Genomic DNA, 23,162 nt, shown 5'->3' on the forward strand with positions numbered 1-23,162 from the left:
TCAAGACAAAACCAGAATTCTTGAAAAAGCCAGGTCTGGTGGCCCGCTCACGATGGGAGGCGCGCAAATCACCATCTTTCAAGACTTATCTTCGCTGACGTTAGCCCTAAGACGCCTCTGCAGCCCCCTGACGAAATGGCTGAAAGACCAAAACATAAGGTACAGATGGGGATACCCTTTCTCGCTTACCTTCGAGCATGGCAGCAGGAGATTGATCCTACGCTCCGAAGACGAAATCAAAGATTGTATCGCCGATCTCCTTGGAGCGAATCAGGGAAGCAAAGAGGGTGACGACGGCGAGCGCCCGAGAATGCAGTGGGAACTCCAGGGCCCTAGGCGCAAGAGGGTAAAGGGATCAAGAAAATATAGGCACCCCAACAACACTCCCGAGAAGGCCTGAGCCAAGGGACCCAGGCGAAATTTGAGCCGACCACAGCCATAGCCACAGTAAGCGGCGCTGTCTCCCGCGGAGATCGTTACATGGCGGACCCCGCCGAATGGATGCCGCCGCTGGCGGGGCATCCCTCCGGACCGAAAAGTGATGCGAACTCCCGCGGAGAGACCAGTAAACCACACGTAATGTTGAAATTTTTCTCTTGCTTGTTGTCACTGTTGTTGAAACTGTAAAATGTTTGGGGGGGGGAAAGGAGATGGGGGCTCACCCTTAAGTAGCGATGGGAAATCTGATTGGGACCGTGGGATGACGGTTCCCACTGATGGTCCGCCAACGGACCATACGTTTCCACCTAGTCCGTTCCGGACGCCGTCAACGGCTGCCAACGCAGCACACCCTGTTCCTACGCTCAAACGAACGCCACCGACTATGGTGGGACACGAGAGAAGGGGAGAGAGGTAACGAACACTTGGGAAATGTACAAATAACACTGCACTCGCTTCAGGGTGTCGTATTTGCGGTGACACAGGGTACCCGCAGGTCTTTCCGGACTCTGGTGGCGAAGGATTCCAGACTACAAACCGCCAATGGCATCACATGAGAAGGTCAAGGGCGAGGGTCTTCTCAGAATTGGGTCAATCAATGTGAAGGGACTGAACTCTCCTACCAAGAGGTCACTGGTAAATAGAGAATTTCGAAGGTCTGGCATAGACATTCTCCTCATACAGGAGACGAAATTTGCGAGGGGTGAGGAGCGGACAGTTCTGGGGACTAGGGGAGGCACGGAATTTTGGGGCTCTGGCCCGCTCAGAAAGGGAGGGGTTGGAATCCTCATTAAGAAAGGAGTTGGGTTTGAGTTAGAGAAGTCCTGGTCAGATGTGAGCGGACGAGCCCTCTTGATTGTGGGGAAAATTGCAAGGATTCAGGTCACGATTGCCACAGTGTATTCGCCCAATACCGGACAGACTGCATTCCTCAGGAAAACGATTCCCAAAATAGTGTTGGAAACTGCAGGCCATCTCGTGATAGGGGGCGACTTCAACCAGTGGATGGACCCATCTGTAGACTGGAGACCAGGCAACCCCGACACGCGGAACCAGCACAGAGGGGCCCACACTGAATTCGCAGCCCTGATGGAGTTATACGACCTACGTAATGTATGGAGAGCACAGCACCATGACGAAAAGGGCTTTACTTTCTACTCGAACCCTCATGGCACATTCACGCGCATAGACTATATATTCCTCTCGTCTGATCTTGCGAAGTCCACAAACCACTCCAATATAGTCCCGATTACGTGGACAGACCACGATATGGTGCTGGCTGACGTCGATTGGGCTGATCTGCCTGTCGCCGGAGGATCTTGGCGCTGCAACGAGTCCCTTTGGACTGATGTGGTTTTCAGAGGAGGAATGGAGACCGAGATTGAAGAATATTTCAGGACAAATGACAATGGAGAGGTCTCCAAACAAGTGATCTGGGAAGCTGGGAAGGCTACGTGGAGAGGCGTGCTAATACGCGAGGGCTCCTCTAAAAAGAGAGAGCAGAGGATTGTCGAAAACAAGCTACGCAGTGAAATACACCAGCTGGAGAGCGAATTGAGAGATGAAACAGAGATAGACTCCACCAAACTGGACATGGCCCACCGCAAAAGAGAAGAACTACGACTGGTGGAACATGGCCAGGTGGTGCGGAAATTGCAATTTCTGAAACAGACATACTATGAAAAAGGTGACAAGGCCGATGCACTCTTAGCTGCCAGGCTCAGAGAACGGAGAGAGGAACGCAAGGTTAAGGAGATATCAGAGCCCACTAGCCCCGCGACTCACCTACCCTGCTCAATACCCGAGCGTATTGCCACCTTCTATGAAAATCTTTATACCTCCGAGCTGCTATCGGCTCATTCTGACATAGCGTCCTATCTGTCCCCAATTACCATCCCTACAGTAACGCAAACGGAAGCCGACCTCCTTGATAGTCCCATAACTGAAAGCGAAACGAGAGATGCAATCCAACGACTTAAACTAGGGAAGTCGCCGGGCGAAGATGGCTACACGGCCGGTTTCTATAAGACCTTCGCCGAACAATTGTCACCCTTCCTCACGGAACTCTTTAACGAGATAGTGAGCTCTGGGACCGCCCCAGATTCCTTTAAGAAAGCCCTCATATCTGTCATCCCTAAAGAAGGTAGAGACCCCAAATTGTGTGGATCGTATCGCCCCATTTCCCTCCTCAATCTGGACGCGAAGATTTATGCCAGGGTATTGGCTGCCAGACTAGAAACTTTAATGCCCAAACTAGTCCATCCCGACCAGGTCGGATTCATTCTCGGCAGGCAGGGTGCTCGACACCATGCGTAAGACTCTGCACCTTGTCCACGCCGGACACAGTCTTCCAGACGACCCGGCCCTCCTTTCGATTGACGCCGAGAAGGCTTTCGACAGGGTGGAATGGGACTTCCTGGGTGCAGTCCTCCAGAAAGTAGGAATAGGCCCCAAATTCTGTGATGGGATACGAGCACTATATGCCTCTCCCAAAGAGTCAATCTTCGTTAATGGAGAATACTCCAGGTGGTTCGAACTGCAAAGGGGGACCAGACAGGGATGCCCGCTCTCAGCGATCCTGTTCGCACTTTCCCTGGAGCCTCTGGCACAAAAGCTCAGAGACGACCCCCGAATAGAGGGGATACGGCTGGGAGAGACCGAATACAAAGCAGCGTTGTACGCTGATGACATCCTCCTACATCTAACCAGACCTATGACCTCAATCCCTCATGCCATAGCCCTAATAGAAGAATACGGTCGGTTCTCCGGATTCAAAGTGAATATGTCTAAGTCCATCCTCTTCCCCCTCCAAGTTGCCCCGGTTGAAAATGAGGCAAAGTTCCTCTCCCTTGGGCTTAAAATAGAACACGTGACATTACAATACCTAGGTATAAAGATTACTAGAACCCTAGATGACCTCTACAAGGCCAACTTCCCCCCGCTTCTCCGAAGCTTTGAAAGAGATCTCGAGAAATGGAGTAAACTGACGATCTCATGGCTGGGGCGTATTAATGCCGTCAAGATGGTGTGCCTCTCTCGCTTTCTATACCCCTTCCAGATGTTACCGATCGTGATACCCAAACAATTCTTTGTCGAGGCCCGGAGGACCATGCTGCGGTTCATCTGGCAGGGGAGGAGACCGAGGGTCTCATATGACACGCTTACTCTCCCCACAGAAAAAGGAGGGGTGGGTCTTTCTGACTTAAGGAATTATTATAAAGCTACCCAGTTGCGCGTCCTAATCCCACACCTTAGGGACCACAAACACCTGCAATGGGTCCAGATGGATAACCACTATATGTCCCCCGCCACAGTGGCAGAATGGCTTTGGTCCCCATACCAACGGGTGCAGAGGAAAATCAGACAACATCCCATATTGACTACTATATGGAGCATATGGCGCACTGGGAAAGAGATGCGAGAAGTCACCACCTGGCCATCCCCGCTCAGTCACCTATGGTCTCCCGGCATAAATGACCATTTTCCGAACCTGGAGCGATTTCAATCATGGTACAAAGCGGGCCTTGAAAGGGTAGGACAACTTCAGAGAAAAGACTCGTTCATTACACTACCGGACCTGACAATGGCGCTGGGGATAGGTACCTTATCGACATTTCACTTTATCCAGCTAAAAGGGGTGTTGACAAAACCTGAATGGAGAGTAAAATTGAGAAGAGACCTCACCGCCTTTGAGAAACTTCTGGACTCCAGATCAGAAATGAAAGGCCTCATATCCGTGATGTACCAAACACTTCTAGCAGCAGAAGGTGGCAACACGGAACCCCTCAAAGCCAGATGGGAAAAAGACTTAGGTGAAGAGATACTCCCCGACCATTGGGACCTGATGTGCAAAGCCGCACCCAAATCCTCCATTTCCAGCCAGTACAAACTCCATGCAATAAAGCTCCTACATAGATGGCATTATGACCCACTCCGACTCTCTAAAATGTCCCAATCCATGAGCCCGAAATGCTGGAGGAGGTGTGGAGAAAATGCCAACTATTGGCACATGTGGTGGAGCTGTCCGCACATCAAAGTGTTCTGGACTGAGGTTTTCGGATGGATTAAGGAAATAGATGATATTCACAGGGAACTCGACCCACACCTGGTTTTGTTTGGCCTTGAAAGAGACGAGGAAGAGTGGCTCCGGGTGAAAGGCCTGGCCCCCCAGCTGTTGTTGGCGGCAAGGGCCCTCATAGCGACCAAATTGAAGTCCCACCTGATCCCAGGGAAGGCCGAGTGGATCAAAATTGCTACAAACATTTATGTGATGGAAACGATCACCGCCTCCCTGCACAATAAATCTGCGAAATGTGAAACCCTATGGATGGACTTCAAGAACACGTATATCTCACCCCCTACTGCCTCCCAATCAGAGGAGCCTCAAAACCCGACCGAATGATGCCACGTCCAAAGGACAATACAAAATACAAAAGCAAGCCTCCTAAGTCCGGCCGCCAATATCTAGCAATGCTTAGCCCTGTGCCAACCGCACGATACCGATACTAATGTTTGATGATTGTATCTGTGATGTACAACAAACCAAGTGGGGGGGGGGTGGGTAGGAAGTACGGCAAACAGCCAACGAAACATACTCAGGTAACTGGGACTGTTGCACGTCAAAGAGACTCTTGACATATGGTTCTGATTTGCATCCCGTGCCCGACTTGCCCTCCTGAGAGGCGTACAACTGTGTTTAAGCAATGTTTGCATTTTTCTGTTATTTGTAAAACCAATAAATATAAAATTAAAAAAAAAAAAAAAAAAAAAAATCACTAGCGAAGGGTTCAGTATATTCTATGTTACATGTATATAAAGTAAGGGAACCCTAGTAAAACATCTATCAAATTCACACTATGTATATGTATATTCAGTAAAAAAAAACTTTGATAAAGGGAGGTTATGGTTAAGTTGCACTATTAAAAACCTATGAATTTCAATGAAAAGACTTTGTTAAAAGAACGTTATGGTTAAGTTGCGCTACTAAAAACCTATGAAGTTCAGTAAAAAAAAAACTTTGTTAAAGGGACGTTATGGTTCCAAGTAAAACAGAAAACCCCCTAAAATTCACTAGTAATGGTAACCTAAGCACCCATAACTCGCGCCACCACCGTGCACTGCTAGGACTAACACCCAGGACATCAAAGATGACATCACAAAAAAAACAGCAAAACAATAACAAAGTGTTGATAACCTTACTGATTGTGTATTTTCCCTACGTATTTGTCAGTGATTCTTAGTGTAATGTTAATAAAAAAAGTGTCAAGGATCATTGGAATAAATATCAAGTGCTAATTAGTGCATTAAGCAATGCATTGATATAAATAGCATTTTATTATGAAGTTCCATCCAGTACACTAAGGTACTCATGTAGAAACATAGGCATTGTGTGCAGCATACATGATGGAGGTGCAATATTCATAAGCTTGCCATGTTGAATAATGAAATGATAACTGTTTTCTTATTAGAGTTTTGCGTACTGTGAACCATGTGATAAGTAGGTAATAAAACCCACTTATTACATAATTGCATTATTATAGACAAAACACAAAGAGACATCACCACGTACAAATATGAGTATATACAAGGAAATTGAAGTAAGAAAAAAAACAGCAGTAGCAGAAGAAAGTGTTCATAACCTAACTGATTACCTTTATGCAGAGAAATGATTGCTCTGTTTCAAAGCTGCTACTTACCCTATATATATGTATCACATGATTTGACTGGACCCTGAGGGAATTACTGTAAGAACATAATTGAAGGATACATCTACACATATACTACCTATTCCACTTTTAATTCCTGACTGTTACTGAAGAAAACTATGTGGCCTAGATATGTCAGTAAAGGAAAAAAGGGGGAGCCAGACATGTGATGTAATCAGTGTTAGTCTTAGCAGTGCACGGTGGTGGCGCGAGGTATGGTTGCTTAGCTTACCATAACTGGCAAATTTCAGGGGTTTTTTGGTTTTACTTGGAACCATAACGTCCCTTTAACAAAGTTTTCTTAATTATTTTGGTCACAGCTCTATGATTTTGGAAATGCTTCTGTTTTGTCTACACAACAATGTCTTTCTTTTTGAGGGGTCTTTCTTTCAACAAGTTAGGAGGACTTCTATGGGAAGTACCTTTGCACCATATTATGCTAATCTCACGGTGGGGTGGTGGGAGGCTACTTTCCTGTCTGATCTAACTGCCACCTTGTTTCCAACACAGATTGTTTCCTGGTGGCGGTATATTGACAATGTTTTTATTATTTGGAAGGGAACTAAAAGCGATTGGTTACTTTTTGGTAAAAGTATTAATACCAACAAGGTCAATCTCAGCTTCACTGAATGCCATAATTTTTCTGAGATTGTATACCTGGATGTCATTGTCAAGTTGGACAACCTAGGTATCCATACGGCTCTTCATAAGAAGTCGACTAATACCAGCTTGCCCCTTCATGCCAGCAGCTGTCACCCGCCGTCCTGCAAAAAATCTATTCCTTACGGCGAATTCATTCGATTTCGTCGCAACTGCAGCAATATTGCTTGTTTTGACCGTTACTGTGCATTGGCAGCTGCAGACTTTGCCAAACAAGGATATGACAAGAGGACTGTTGAAATGGCCTACATGAAGGCACGGGGCCTCTCTAGAGACACTTTACTGTACAATACCAAGCCCAAAATCACCAACAATGATGACCCTAGATTTATCATCTCATTTGATACTGCCTCTAACTACATTCGGAAAATTGTTGAGAAACACTGGCGCATCCTTACTTTAGATAGTGATCTTGGTTCTGTTTTGTCCAATCGTCCCACTATGACTTACAAACGTGTGCCCTCTCTCAGAGACAAACTTGTATCCAGTTTTTTGTCTCCTGTAGAGAAAGAGCTATCTTCTACGACATGCCTCTCGACCTCTTCAATGGGTTTTACAAAATGCATGAAATGCAAAGCATGTGCCCATGCCACTGTGCTCAAATCATTTATTCATCCTGTCACCAAAATTAATCAAAAGATCAAGCATTCCATCAACTGTGACACCACCTTTGTGGTATATGTCCTCTCATGCCCTTGCATGAGATGGTACATTGGGAGTACTACGTGCAAACTGAAGCTGAGAATCCTACAACATCTCAGAGCCATTAAGAACTCTGATCCAGCGTACCCCAGGGCTAAACATTTTAAACAAGACCACGACAATGATGTGAAATTATTAACTTTTTTTGGAGTGGCACATGTACCTGCTCATCCGAGGGGTGGGGACTGTGTCCTAAAATTAAGACAACTTGAAACTAGATTCATTCTAGATTTTGATACCAAGTATCCAAATGGCCACAATGTTGACGAGGAACTATATACCTTCTTGGGCACTTAATTTTCATTCTTTGCCTTCCTCGTCACTCCGTTATTGCTCTGTCTCTTCCTTTGGGCTTTTTTTCGATTATTCTCTGATTTCTATGTCCATTCTGGACGTTGATTTGCTGTTCTTGGATGTTTTTCTCTTTTCCTTTTGTCCTGTGTTTTGGAGAAAATTTCTTTACTTTCTACTTAAATCTTAATTTTGATTTTTTATACTTTGGCTGTTCATTTTAGTACCTATGGGGAGGTCTACATCATCACATTCTTTTTTTCTTATTGGTTTTAACTCGGGGTCCTCTTATTGTTGTAGTCTGGTGTACTGTTGTTGCCTTGCTGTACTTAGATGGTCAGTTCCTATTTTAGCTTCAATTTTGACGATCTGTGCAATGATCTGTGAGTATGGGCTGTAAATTGTTACGAGTGCATTTTACTTGTTATTTTGGTTATCCTTTATATTTGCATTTTTGTATTGTGTCTTGTTCTAGTTGATTACACACTTGCACTTTAATATGGCCATGCGACTACATGGCCATATCTACTATTTATAGTTGCCAATATACTGGTGCCTTAATGCGTGTATAAAGGTACAGTCATATAGGCATGTTGGTTTTTAGCTAGGTGGGCTCTGTAATTGCCACATTTGGCATTTGCCTCCCTTTGGACTTTATTAATTGCTTTAAGCTCTAGCTGCTGCTGCACTTGCACTTTATTATGGCCATGCCATACTGAGGCCATTCTTTCATTACTGCTTTGCCACTGCCGTTGTATGTGTACCTTAATACTTGTTGAAAGGCCCAGCCATGAATGCACTTGCACTTTACCATGGCTTTAACATCATGAGGCCGTTTTAATATTCTGATGCCTTTTACCTTGCACTTGATTAGCCAGTACCTCGTTTTATTTCCATTCATATTATGAGCACAATTTACTTATGCACTGATTTGATCATGAGAGCTATTACCATTGTTTATTTTGGGAGTGTTGTCCGACCTGTTGATGAAATGTGTAGGTGTCATCATTCCTTTACTTTGCTGATGACGGGGTTTGCCTCGGCTCCATTATCACATCGCAGAGTCATTATTTCGGCTTTTTTTAACTGGGTGCCATTTTGCATATATCTTTTAGCTTGACTGATGTAATGTTTTATTAGAGTCTGTAATTTTCGGTTAATATTATTATTCCCCTTTCTATTATGAGCCTGGCCCTCTGGATGCACTATGCTCTTTAGTCCTGTTGGACCATTGTCCCTACACACAGCCGGTATGCAACGTTCATGCTTAGCCGCTGCACTCCTTAGCTGGCGGTGTACATGTCATCGATGCCATTATTTATATCCCTCACAGGCATGTGCAGCATATCCCGACTGTAAGGCGTCATCGCTGCATTTATGGTTTTATATGCAGTCACTGTACAGCCGTGTGGCTCTATTAACTAACATTTTGCGTGCATGAATAATTGTCTTTCAGGAATTACTATTAATATTTGACTGCATTTGTGTTTGGTTACTTTGATTGCGCTTTCATGCTCATTCTTTTTGCCACTGGGGTATTAACTATAATTGAAAAATGTGTTACCAATTGCATTATTATCTGTATGTAGTATCTCTGTTATGTATATATATATACTCATATATGTATACCTGTTTTCCTACTCATGCACGCATTTTACCACACTCTATCATGGCCGCCAGTACTTTTCCTCTTTAGCCATGGATCTACGAGTTAATCAACAGAGTAATAGGACTGTAGTTTTCATTGTATTTCTACTAGTCCATTCCTCCCCTTTTGCTACGTGATCAATAACTCAGTGGAGCATGAAACGCGTTGTGTACAGGTTGTGTACCATGGCGTCCTGCCTCTGTGTGTCTTTGTGTGGTTGCTGATTGTACTATTGTTTTTCTGTACAATTGTTTTACCTTTATGGAAACATTAAAATACATCAGTTTTTCAATACAGTGTTTCCTTGCTTTTTGTCCCTGTTTTGGAGTTCGCTGCAAATGCTGCTGTGCCTGCGGGAGTGCGGCTCGCCTCTCCTCCTTATTTTGTATATATATATATATATATATATATATATATATATTAAATGAAAAAAACTTTGTTTGGGACTTTATGGTTAAGATGCGCTACTAAAAACCTATCAAATTCAGTGAAAAAACTTTGTTAAAGGGACGTTATGGCTACAAGTAAAACCGAAAACCCATTGAAATTCGTCAGTTATGGTAAGCTAAGCAACCATAACTCGCACCACCACCGTGCACTGCTAAGAAAAACACCAATGACATCAAACATGACATCACAAATATGATTGATGACATCACTGCAGCGTCCCAGTGTAGGAAGGGAAATCCTTTTCCATGATGGCCACCATGGAAAGGGAAAACAGTGTTCCATACAGGGCAGCCTGCAGAAGACGACAAGAGAACCCCTCTGACCATATTATCACCAGCACATTTTTCTTCCCTTTCAAACCTATCCCAATTTCGGACATAGATATCACTAATTTTTGGGACCTACTCTTTAGTCATTTTAAACAAAACTACTGGATGGATTTCCACCAAAATACAAAAACACATTTCAAGACAAAGCTGCCACTCCTGCCACGGATTTGGCTAAAATCCATCCAGCGGTTTGGACTGTAGGCATGAGCAAAGTGTTTTCTCCATTCAGTCTATGGGAAAATACATTGTGGGACCCCACTATAATTGCCCCCCTTAACCAAAACTCACCAAAATATGCCAAAAAAATTCATAGTGGGCCATACACTTTTTTTGCAAAGTTTGGTGAGGATTCGTCCGGGGGAGTGAAGTTATAAGCCGCACAAAAAGGGCTCTTCCTATGGGTTTAGCAACTTTACCATAACTACATGGCCGCTACTGCACCAATACACTGAATGAAAATCCTTGAATGCAGGAAAGCAATAATTCACACATACACACACTCAGCTAAATGTTAAATTGGCTCTTATGTGGCCCTTTATTCATCAAAAGCATACATGAATGAATAAATGCAACAGAACTCATAAGTAAATAACATTAAGGAAAGAAATCTAAAGAAAATACATCACTGTTAGAGCAACCTCAAATAATGCCCTCTTCTCTACAGAATCTGCTGAAAAGCCCAAAAAACAGCAAGGCAGAGGGACCTTGGCAGCCAACAGACACAGAGCAAGGGGTCCCGTCTCTGAGGTGAAGCTTTCTGTCTGACTGCTCCTGTGGCCCGCATTTTAAGCCCTCCGCAAAGGCATTGTGGCATTCTCTAGAAACGTCTGGCCTGATTCCCTGCTTGTTCGCATTCCCCATACGACCCCGGCGGAATGATCTACGCTAACCTCAAGGAGCAGAACTCTTCTCTTTCTCATGAAAGCAGAATAAATATAACTCAGTAACTCATCCTTATTTTTTAAAGTGTCAATGAAAACCTTATCAAGTACCAGCCGGCACCTGTTTTCTCAGTCTCTTCATGCACAGTGTCCTAGGATGAGCAATGCAAACTAACATAAGCAACGAATAACGTTGAAAGCATGTATTTAGATGAAATAATGTGAACAATGCTGAAAAAATGTTTATAGTTCACAGCAAGTTCAGACTACGTTAAGGCATGAAGCAAATGTCCATTATGGATCCAGGTTAAACGGAATGCACTGCGCACCAGCACCATGTTTTAACTCAACGTATTACAATCCCCCCTTGAACATTTGACTTCCATAGCCCAGAGGCATTAAAGTCAGCTCCTGAAACCGACAAAGCATCATAACTAAGTTAGGAATACACTGAACACAAAAACAACAGGATATTATAACAATTAACACCACACAAATACAAGCAATGGTGTAACAAGTGTACCCCCAATATCTGTAACGCACACAAATAGCCAGTCCCACCAATACCCAGTATGAGATTGAGATACTTGGAATATCAAGTCTTTCAAAGTTTGAACAAGGCTTTCAATGTATTGTAAATGGTCACACAAATTAAAACAACACATACCGTTATGTTTCAGCCCAAAATGTTTGCTGGAATGTATGTGTATGTGGTAAAAGCACATGAAAAAAGCCATTAAGCGGGAAGTTTCAGATGAGTCAGAAGACTGTCCACTACCACTGTGTAGTTACAAGTCATGGAATTATATACATCGGAACATGGGCTCGGAAGGCGTGCACATAACCGCTTCTCAACGACCGTTTGATTCCTTTTGCTCATTAAATTCAGTTGTTGGCATTTGCCAATTTCTTTTGGCTCACCAGTCATCCGATATCAAACATCACCTGGAGTAACATTCTAAATTGTAATATGTGTTAGATTCCTCCATTTGCGATTTGTATCTTGGCAAAACGTGCAATACTCGTAGACGGAAAAGGCCTGCTGTACATTAGAATCCTGCACTGAAGAATCATTATGCATCATTCCAAAAATCAGTCTCAAGGTTGGAGCAGGTGTTGAAACTGCTACTAAACATGTGGTCAACAAATCCCCTGCGTTATGCACATCAGATAAGCAGAAGTGGGATAAATTCAGAACTTGCAGTGTTAGGTATGCCCGCATGTTCTCCGTTTGGACAATTATCAGTGAATATCTTTGCCGCACTAAAGACATCCTCCTGCACAGCCGGCATCAATGTTGTCTGCGCCCGCAACTGGCGTGTCCTCCGCAATCCATTAATCCTGTTCTTTGGTCTGGCTGGGTTTTTGGCATCAGTATTGGGCTGTACAATGTTTCTCATCATCATCAAACTCACGTGGATAACTGTTGCAGACATGCCATTTTGCTTTTGTTGCAGCGTGCCATTTGAGTCTCCCAAATGGAGTCCACAGTTTCACAATTAAACCAGCCAAACACAGGAACTACAAGGCAAACCCAGAAAGGAGATATCAGTGTTGATAATCACGGTCTTAAGAAAACATTTGTCTGCAGGCCCATAACAAAACCTTTCCTTACCAGGTTCAAAAGCTAAGACTACCTTGTCTTTCCCTGATGCAATTACATCTGAAGGTACAGGCGGGCCACTAGGTTGTTTCGATACACACTTTCACATGTGGTACCATGTTGTCCGAAGAGCCAAAACCACAATCCCCACAAATAGTTAACACTGTAGGGGGCTCTCCCTTCCTGATCATGGACAATTAAACTGGTATGATAATCAATTGTGCCACCCTATCTCCCTTATGAATCGGTAGCATTTGGTCTCCACTGTTTATTAGAATGACTTCAATTTCTCCTTGATAGTCAGCATCCATTACCCATCCTAGCACTTGAATGCCCTTCAATGCTGATCTAGATCTAGGGGCAATCCAACACATATGTTCTGATGGAATTTGTACTCCAATCCCTGTTTCAATTACATTAATCCTCTTGGTTCTAACCTGATCTCTTCATGAGAACTCAATTCTTCCCCAGCAAACTCTGAGGTTGCTTGATAAGTAGCTAAAGCCCCCAGTGTTATTTCCCAGTATATTACATTCTCTTTAGCTGAATTGGGTTGAATCTATACCGCAGGAGTCATTAATCACATCAATGGGTCTCATTATTTGCAACATTGTGATTATTCTGCACATACACTCACTCTTGTCAACCTACCAAACTTCAATTGCCAGATTTGTGAAACTGTTCTTTCAACAACCCGTTCATCCTCTCGAGCAACCCTGATGCTTCTGGGTGGCACAACATATGATAGATCCACTCAATGCTTTATTCCTGACAATATTCTTGAATCATTTTGCCTTTAAAATGTGAACCGTTATCACTCTGAATTTGTATGTTTAGACCGTAATACAGCATAATCTGATCCAACAATTTGATGGTATTCAATTGTGTAGCATTTTTACACAGCCATAGCATCAGATATCCAGAATACATATCCACAAAGGTACAAGCATATTGATATCCGTTGCTAATTAGCATAGGACCGATATAATGAATCTGCCAAATTTGACCCTGTATCTTGCCTCTTCTTAAAGTGCCCTGGACAATCTTAGGAATGGATCTATGGTGTTGGCGTTGACACACTGGACATTGCAAAATTATTGTTTTCACTACTTCTGAAGGGATATTGATCCCCTGGCCTTGTGCCCACCTGAGAGTAGCCTTTTCTCCAAGGTGCCCACATTTTTGGTGAGCCCACTTGGCCAGTCCCTCCAAATAATCCTCTTGAGCCTCTGTGTCCACCAATGAAATTTTGGTGTGTTCATCTGTAATAGAATTAAACCAATGTTCCAATGAATCTGTAGCACAATGTGTATCTACACGATACATGGATAACTCACTTTGTGATAGCTTTTTCCAAATATCTTGCCACAGTTTCTTTCCCCACAACTGTTTCTAATTAATCTTCCATCCATTATTTTGGGATGTTGTCAGCCACACAGTTAACCCATTGGCCCCTGGCCAGGAATCTGTGTGCAAATGACATTTACAAGGTGTATCTTGTTTCGATGGTTGATAGACTGCATTAAGTTCTGCAAACTGACTGTTCTTCCCTTCCCCTGACATTGTCAAAATCTTTTTTGTGTTGGGACTATATGACACTGCTTTCCAATACTGCTTAGTTCCCACAAAGCGAGCAGAGCCATCAGTAAACTAAGCGTGCTCTGTTTGCTCTACTGTCAGATCTCCATGAGGTACTTCCCACTTCACAGGAGACTCAAATACTTCAGTCACTTCCTGTGGTATGTAATCTGTGGGTTGTATATTAGCCACTTGCTCATGTAGCTTTCCAACCACACGCTTCCCTGATTTTGCTCTGTGTTAAATGTACCATTTCCACTTGATTATACTGGCTTCTTGAGCATGCCCTATTTGATGTGTCTTAGGTGAGCTCAATGGCCATTGCATAATCAGAATTTCAGGCCAGATCAGGGCATCATGACCCACTGTCATTTTCTCAGTATCAACAAGAGCCCAATAACATGCCAGTAATTGCTCCTCAAATGGAGTGTATCTGTTGCCAGTCTCAGCCAACTTTTGACTCCAAAATCCTAAAGGAACATGTTTTCTGTCCTGTTTTTGCCACACACTCCAGTTACAGTAATGCTCTTGTACGGACACATTTAACTCAACTTCGCCTGCCTTCAATGGCCACAAATCTAGCACCTGCTGCACTGTGTCGTTTGCCAAAATCAAATGCTCTTTGTTGCTCCTCCCCCCATTGAAAATCATATTTCTTTCATGTCACTTTGAAGAGGGGGGTCAATATTTGCCACAGATGTAGGATATGCTGTCTCCAAACCCAAAAAACCCTATGAACTGCTGAGCTTGTTGTTTGCACATCAGAGTAGGGAACTAAAGTATCTTTTGTCTGGCTTTTGGCACAATCTTCGATGCCCATTAAGCCACTGGATTCCTAAGAAAAGCACAGTCTCAGCTGGCCCTTGAATCTTTTTAGGGTTAATCTCCCACCCTTCCTTCTTAAACCCATCAATGATCACATCTAACTGAATTTGCATGCGTTACTCATCTTTCCCCCAAATCAAAATATTGTCAATATAATGGGAGATTTGTATCTCAGGTTTTCCAGGTATTTTGTCCAAATGTTCTGCCACCAGCCATTGAGAAATGGCCGGGCTGTGCATGGGCCCCATAGGTAAACGAGTCAAGGTCTACTGACTCCCATTCCAAGAAATTGCAAACTGCTTTTGGCACACATCAGCAATTGGCACAGAAAAAAAAAGCATTGGCTAAATTAACCACTGCATACCTGGTTCCTTCAATCTTGTGTACATTCTCAGTCAATGTAATAGCACTTGGGACTACAGGCACTAAAGGAGGAGTATGCTTATGCAACTCTCTTAAGTCCACCGTCATCCTCCAGCTCCCATCCTCTTTTTTAAGAGGCCAAATAGGATTACTCCATGCAGTAATAACATAACGTAACACTCCTGATTCAAAATAGTCCTGAAATTTCCGTATGCCGCCCAGGAATGCGGAATTGTTTAATTGATACCCGCTTGGTAGCATAACTTACATGCACTGGGGGCATTTTCAAATTCTCCTACAATCACTGGTTTGCATGTCAATGCGTTCACTCCAAACTGATTTACCACCTAGTCCCAGAGTTAACCCTTCCAGAATACCAAACCCCATTATATACTCAGGTATCGGGACAATCAACACTTGGTATTTCTGCTTTGTCAGATGGCCTATTTTCATCTCCACTTCTGTCTGTACTGCCAGAGTTTCCTTCCCCCTTACTCCAGTAATGGTGAAATGTCTATCTGTACATTGTGATGGATTTCCGTGAATCAAGGAGGCCTCCACCCCTGTATCTAGCAATGCTCAAGCCTCTTGTGTGGTCCAATGCTTTCAAAAAATCTTTTAACATGAGGTTGCTTATCAACTTTGATAAGAGCAGATGCAGCCGAGGTTTGGTCATAATCCTAGTCAAATTCTGAATAAGTGTATCCAGACTCTAAGTCTAACTTTGCACTCACCTGTTTCATCAAATCAGCATATATTTGTTGGTATTGGGAAGAGATTCCCATAGAAACCCAGTCTTGTTCCTCCTCCAGAGGAGCTGACAGTGAAGAGTATTTTTGAGGGCTTGTTCACCACCTGCCTCTTCTCTTGTTTATAACGCTATTTCAATGCAAGCCCTCTCTTCTTGTATAGCTCATACATCTCCCTTGTTTCAATAACATCAATCTCCTCCTGTGGCACACCATCTTTCAATAATGCCAAAAACATGTCTTTTCGTGACACTTGTGAGTTTCTACTATCTGGCCTCCTGCCCTCTGTTCTTCTCTCGCTATGCCCCCTCTCTCTCTCAGTTTGTCTTAAATGTTTTCCCATTCCCATGGGTCTGCTAGATGCTGAATGGCAACCACTACCTCATGAGTAGGTTTGCCCGTCATACCTATGAGCAAAGTCCTGATGACACTTTTGTATGCGGGTGGAGTCGTTCTTATGACCATATTTCGAGTTGACACTGAAAGTGGCACTACTCTCATTTGTTCTTGCTCCTTTACATGAATTTCCTCCTCCATGGTGTGTTCTCTGATCTTGTGAATTGCTTCTTTAAATGTATACTACCTCTATTCTTCACTAGGCCAATCAGTGGTGATAGGATATTTGCAGTTACACCTTTGGGCCAATAAATTGAACAAAGACACCTGCAAAGCTTGACCATGTTCATCTAGTGGTGGGCCTGCCCTCAATGCCTCTTGTATATTGGTATCGCTAGACAAAGTTAGGATTTGAAGAGAATCATTCAAGTATACCAAAAGGCCAGCTGCTTCTATCCATGCCAGTAAGGGTTCCCCTGACTTCTGCCTCTAACAGGTAATCATCTCCCCAACCTCCTGTTCAGTATAATCGTTCAGTGTAGTCAGATCTACCATCTCTACTCCTGGATTATGCAGGTGCGGTCCAGCTCTGCATCTCGTAACTGGCTTGGCTGCTACCGTCTTTTTGTTAGATTCTGACTAAGATTCTACCTCCCCAATCTGAATGTGGAATTAAAAATGCCTCCATCTCAGGTTTCAGGACTCCAGTCTATACCTGCCGTGGTTATTACAGATGCCACTTTCCCTTTGTTTACACCCCCCTCGTCTTTTCTTATATTTATATTGGGCCACCCTTATCGCTGATTGCTTGGCTACGGTCTGGTATCTAACAGCCTTTTCTTTTAAAAGTCTGCATTTGCAATTGCTGCATCAGCACAATCTGTCTCTCCACAGCTAACTCTTTTTCCAACCGTAACATTTCCTCTTCCAATCCAACTGTGCATCCTCTAAACTCTAATCCATGGCTCACTCAATAATGCCCCACACGCCCAAGCTTGTGCCAGTTTATCATATGGACATTTAGCCCACCCAGGGATCATTAACTCAGGACATTCTCTGCCAGTGGAAGCCCTTTTTTCTATTCATAGTTACAATAATTTACAATAACCTTTCCACAGTAACTCCAAAAGCACTTGCACAATGTGCACACACAGCACACTGATGAACACAGCCAGACTCCTACTGTGAAAAGCAAAAAAACTTCTATTGCACTATAAATCTTGCCTGCCAGCATTCAAGCACAGATTCTTTGATGTCTGGAATTCTTCATCACATATATATATACCCCCCTGAAATTCCCCAGTTATGATAAGCTAAGCAACCATAACTCGCGCCACCACCGTGCACTGCTAAGACTAACACCCAGGACATCAAAGATGGCATCACAAATGTCATTAATGACATCACTGATGACATCACATGTCTGGCTCACTCTTTTTTCTTTTACTTTTGCTTAGCTTTCCATAACTGGGGAATGTCAGGGGTTTTTCGGTTTTATTCAGAACCATAATGGCATGTTTGTATTGTGGCACATTTGTAAAGTTTGTGTAGTGAATTGCACAGGTTTTCAGTAGCACAACTTAACCATAACATACTCTTAACAAAGTTTTTTTTTGTTAGTGAATTGTACGGGTTTTTAGTAGGACAATGTATGTATAAGGTCTTGTTAAGAAATAAATTGTGTACTGCGCGTCACAGATTTTCAGGAGAGCAACGTAACCATAACGTCCCTTTAGCAAGGGTCGTTTGGTAAACAGTATACACCTTGCAAAAAATGCCACATGAAGGTATGCTGGCATACTACACCGTGACATGTCCCAGAACCAGTACACACTTAACTGTACGATCTATGCCTCATGGGCAGTGTGGAAATACATTTTATAATCATGTGGCAATGTCCACCTCCAACATTTGCCGTGCACAGCGCCAACATGTATTGGTATGCAGCGATTAGCAATGCACTACACATTATATATCGGTAGCAAAAGTTGTAGTTATCTGAAAAACACATCAGCTAAAGGCATCCTTCCTCCCTAAGAAAGAGCAGCAGTGGTGTAATGTGAAAGCAAAAGAAACAGTGGTGCTACCTTGCACATAACAAACGGATAAAATGTGTCACTGTAAATCTACTGACCCATATTACCGTTTGTTGCCTTTTTGCTCATTGCCCTTATTGCTTGCTGTTCCAAAAAAGAAAGGCGCCGTCAACAAAGGAAATAATGTGTTAATAACGGCCTTCCACAGTGTAAGGAAAAAAAATTGGCATACACTCCAAGTAATGCATATTTCTCAGTAAAAAACATTGGCTAAATTAACTTTTGTCAGTAATAGTATATATTAACAGTAACGTGTGATACTGAAAAGTACACCTACTTGTTGTAATCCGGGGCGGCTTTGGCAGTTTGGATTACAAAACAAAATCCTCTTTGAAGATGGCTGCCCTAGAAAGGGAAGTCGGTTATTGCATACATTCGCCCTCTTCCCTTTCCATGGTAGGCTGCTCAAAGCACACGTACGTGACGTGACGCAACACTTGTAAATAAACATACAGCGACGTGCAACCTAGTAACCTACATTTGGAAATAATACAGTGGAAGGTAAAGGAAAACATGAACATTATAGAGTTTGCAAAGAAGGTTTATTTAACAACAAACTGCCAGAGTCCATCGGAGTAAGCCCATTTTCAATACAATCATAACAATGCTTGTAAGGGAGGCATAGGAAATGGTGAAGAAGAGGAGCATGTTGTTTTTTTGCCATACAAAATTGTTTAACTCTTCGTTGAAGCAGTTGTTTTGTTTCCACAGTTATTTCCCAGAAGTCGTCATGACCTGGAGCCTACTGCACCATAAATGAAGTGACGTTGCTCCGAATACCGAGTTCAGCGTACAGACAAATCGGGCTTTCAGTCTCATTCCACATAATTATTAAGGACAGGCAACCGCTCACCAGCAGTTGCATTTGCTGTCCGAAGAAGTCATCACTCGGCATTTGAAAACCATGGCAGACACAGTATGGCATGATATAACTAGGCGGGAAAAGTTAAAGAAAGTATGTGTCAATAACCAACCTGTACCAAAAAATTTAAAAAAAGACACAGAAAATGTGCAAAGTACAACACAAATGTACGTGTTCAAACATGACATGCTAGTAAAATGTTACTAATTTTCATGAGAACCTATAGTAGCAGGCTACAAATGGCAACATTTTGCATGTGTCATAAGTAGGGTCGCCAACTCTTTGATAGTCTGTCACAGGACACTTGCCCACAAGGTGGTCATGATGTCACGTCATTCACTTGGCCCGCCGCTTTGAAACTGTAATTTTTTTTCAATGGCTCTTAATCCCTGGCTTAATTGAAATGCAAATGGTTTGTCCTTGGGAGGGGATGGTCACGTTTTTTAAATGCAAACATGCCCATCACGACCCCAGGAACAAAGCATAAGCATTTCAATGAAGCCAGGTGTCAGAGCATTACAATTCCAACTGTAGGCTTAAAAGGAGCCAGGGCTGCAGAGCCGGCAGACAAAAAAAGCAGCAGGCAGCAGTGCCATTCTGTGTACATGACCCCTTCTGTTTGCAGAGTGGCTGTGCTGGAGGCAGGTCTTCCGACGCAACTCGGTTACCATTTCAAATAAAAAATATTAATGCTAAAAAAGGATGAGTGCACTCATAAGCTACAAACGTACAACCTGGTCACTCTGCAACGTTACAGGAAAAATGTAACAGTGCATAAAGATATTACGGCAATTATATTAGCACAATTAGATGTGCGGTAATGGTACAATAAAGCACGGGTGGCTGCAGAGTGGGCAAAAATAAACTTACATAATATTTACTGCCTCCATTCTGTTTGTGCAAGTCACACGCCAATGTATTTGCATCGAAGAATCTTCGTATACTGATATTACAAGTCCCTTGCAAACTTTTAAAAACATAACTTTATCAATTGCTTTTTCTTTCGACCCTTTCATTCCGTGAATTGCTACTAACTTTCCCTTTCGGTCAAGGTCAAAAAACAATTGCCCCTTATACATTCACTCGGATGCGCGGCCGTATTGAGAGGTCAACCGAAAAAGCAACTCATGAGGCCTTCACTGAGAAACCAAATACATTCTTTCTTTGAAGCAACATATTGCAATCCAATTATGAGAACTGCTACTCCCATACACCTCCAGAAGCGCTGTTTCCAGCAAACACTGCAGATGGAGTCCTTAGTTTTGTAAACTTACGACGCCAGTCTGACCGCAATTTAATTTGAAAAACTTTGTAATTCACGCCATAATTAATCGTGGTACAGTGAACAGAAACTTCCATTTAAACGTATCACTTTGGTGACAAGAAAAGTCAACTTTTTCAGTTTGTACTTGCACATCCCATTCTGCCTTTCTCATAGGTCACCTTCTGAAATACTATTACATGAGTGTGACAAGTCCAATGCTGTCTTCTTTTGGATGAGTTTCTGGCGATATACGCATACAGTAAAACATAAATAAAAGATAGGGAGCCACAAAAGAAAGCTGACGTATTTCACGCTGTTCTACAACCAATCAGGGAAAGACCCACAGGTTTGTGGGCACAAAAATTTTCCCCCATTTAATCTAACTGGAAAAGAGACGTTTTGAGAACCCCTGCCCCTTATAACTTTCGCCACCCTGCCCCAAACATCACCAAACTTTCCAAAGAAAGTCACAGTGTTAGATATTTTTTTTTGTGCAATTTTGCAAACTTTGGTAACAAACTGTCCAAGGGTAGCACAGGTATAAGGCTGCCAAAAAGGGTTCTTCCTATGGAAACAGCAACTGCACCATAACAACACAGCCACTAACGTGCCTGTCTAATATGCTGCAGTGCTTGTGGGCTGGACCTAGACATTTGGATATGTGCGCACAAACATTTGAATGTATAGGTGTACATTGCCTTATAGCTGCACTGCTGATAAGGTTGTTTCTGAGTGCATGGCCTTTGGCCATGCATCCAACACTGTACACCCTCCCCAAAACCATCTAACATGCTAACCTATACTACAGGTGTATGCATTGTTATAATATGATGTGGTGGTTCTGGACAGGCCTAGGGTTTTAGAAGTATTGTATATGGGCTACAGCCTGCAGCCATGAAGCCAAAACTCTACATCCTGCCCACAGCCAGCTCAGTGATGTGCAGTGGAAGGGGTGTATTGATAGGAGTGGTATGCTTCACTTGATCTCGGCAGAGACTGCATGCCTAGCTGTATGTCCATAGATAATACAATGTGTTGGTGTGCAATGGCTTATACCTGCAGCCCTTATAACTTTCGGCCAAACACCCAACACAGCACACACTCCCCACAACCATGTAATCCATAATCAATACTACAGGTGTATCTATGGTTGTGACATGCTGTGGTGGTTGTGGCCAGGCCTACAGTTTTGGAAGTATTGCCTTCGGCCTACAGCCTACGGTCATGCATCCAAAACTCTAGGCCCTGCCCACAACCACCGCAGCATTTCACAACCATGGTGGCGTACTAATCAATAAGAGACCCATATGAAAATTTAATGTAATAACGACATGTACTCAATTTCAATGGTCACTAACACCACGCGTGTCCTTCGATCATTTTCAAGGTGCCTGCACACAGCACGTACTGAAATACTACCCTTATCACACCCCTCATTTTCTGGACGTACAAATATCCTGAACGAGGCAGCAATTGAGAATACATCATTAACAGTTGCCGCTCAAACAAGCACAGTATTTCATCCTTCTCTTACTCTATGAAACTCCCTAATCACTAATTGAGTTAAAAATAATTTCCCAAACACCATTTTGCATGGCAAACACATCATTAACACCTACCGCCCAAACAAGTACAGTATTTAACCCATCTCTTACTCTGTAATCCACCCCACGCACTGTAGCAGAGCAAAACACTTTCCGAAACTGCATTTCTCCTCTGGTAGCGACCGTGCTGTCTTCGGATCCAAGATGTCGGGCGCATCCACACATTCTGATGCACATCACGGCCCGTTGTAGCCAATCAGCAAAGACGTTGCATGTCCGCGGTCATGATGCTACCCCCCTGGCCAATCGGTATCATCTCCGCGCAGCGAACAGGGAAGTGTAACCGCGGAGCGGACATAGATATCACTAATTGTTTCTGACATATTCTTTGGTCGTTTTAAAGGAAACTACTAGACGGATTGGCACCACATTTGTAAAAGCCCCTGCCGCAAATTTGGTAACAATCCATCCAACTGTTTCACCTGTAGGTGTGCGCAAAGTTTTCCCCCCATTCAGTCTGTTGGAAAAAAAGAAATTTTGGGACCCCCCTATAACTTTTCTCCCCCTGGACTAAACATCACCAAACTTTGCAAGGAAATTCAGAGTAATCCATATACTTTTTTAGCAATGTTTGGTGTGGATTCGTCCAGGGCGAGTGAAGTTATAAGCCACCCAAAAAGTGCTCTTCCTATGAAAACAGCAATTTAATCATAACTACAGAGCCACTACTGTGCCTGTGTAATAGATATATATTTTCTCTCACAATACACTGAATGAAAAATCTTGAACGCAGGTAAGCGATTATTCCCACATACACACATTCAGCTAAATAATACAT

This window comes from Ambystoma mexicanum, chromosome 6q (genome assembly GCF_040938575.1).
Source record: "Ambystoma mexicanum isolate Mex_15411 chromosome 6q, UKY_AmexF1_1, whole genome shotgun sequence".
Taxonomy (NCBI): Eukaryota; Metazoa; Chordata; class Amphibia; order Caudata; family Ambystomatidae; genus Ambystoma; species Ambystoma mexicanum.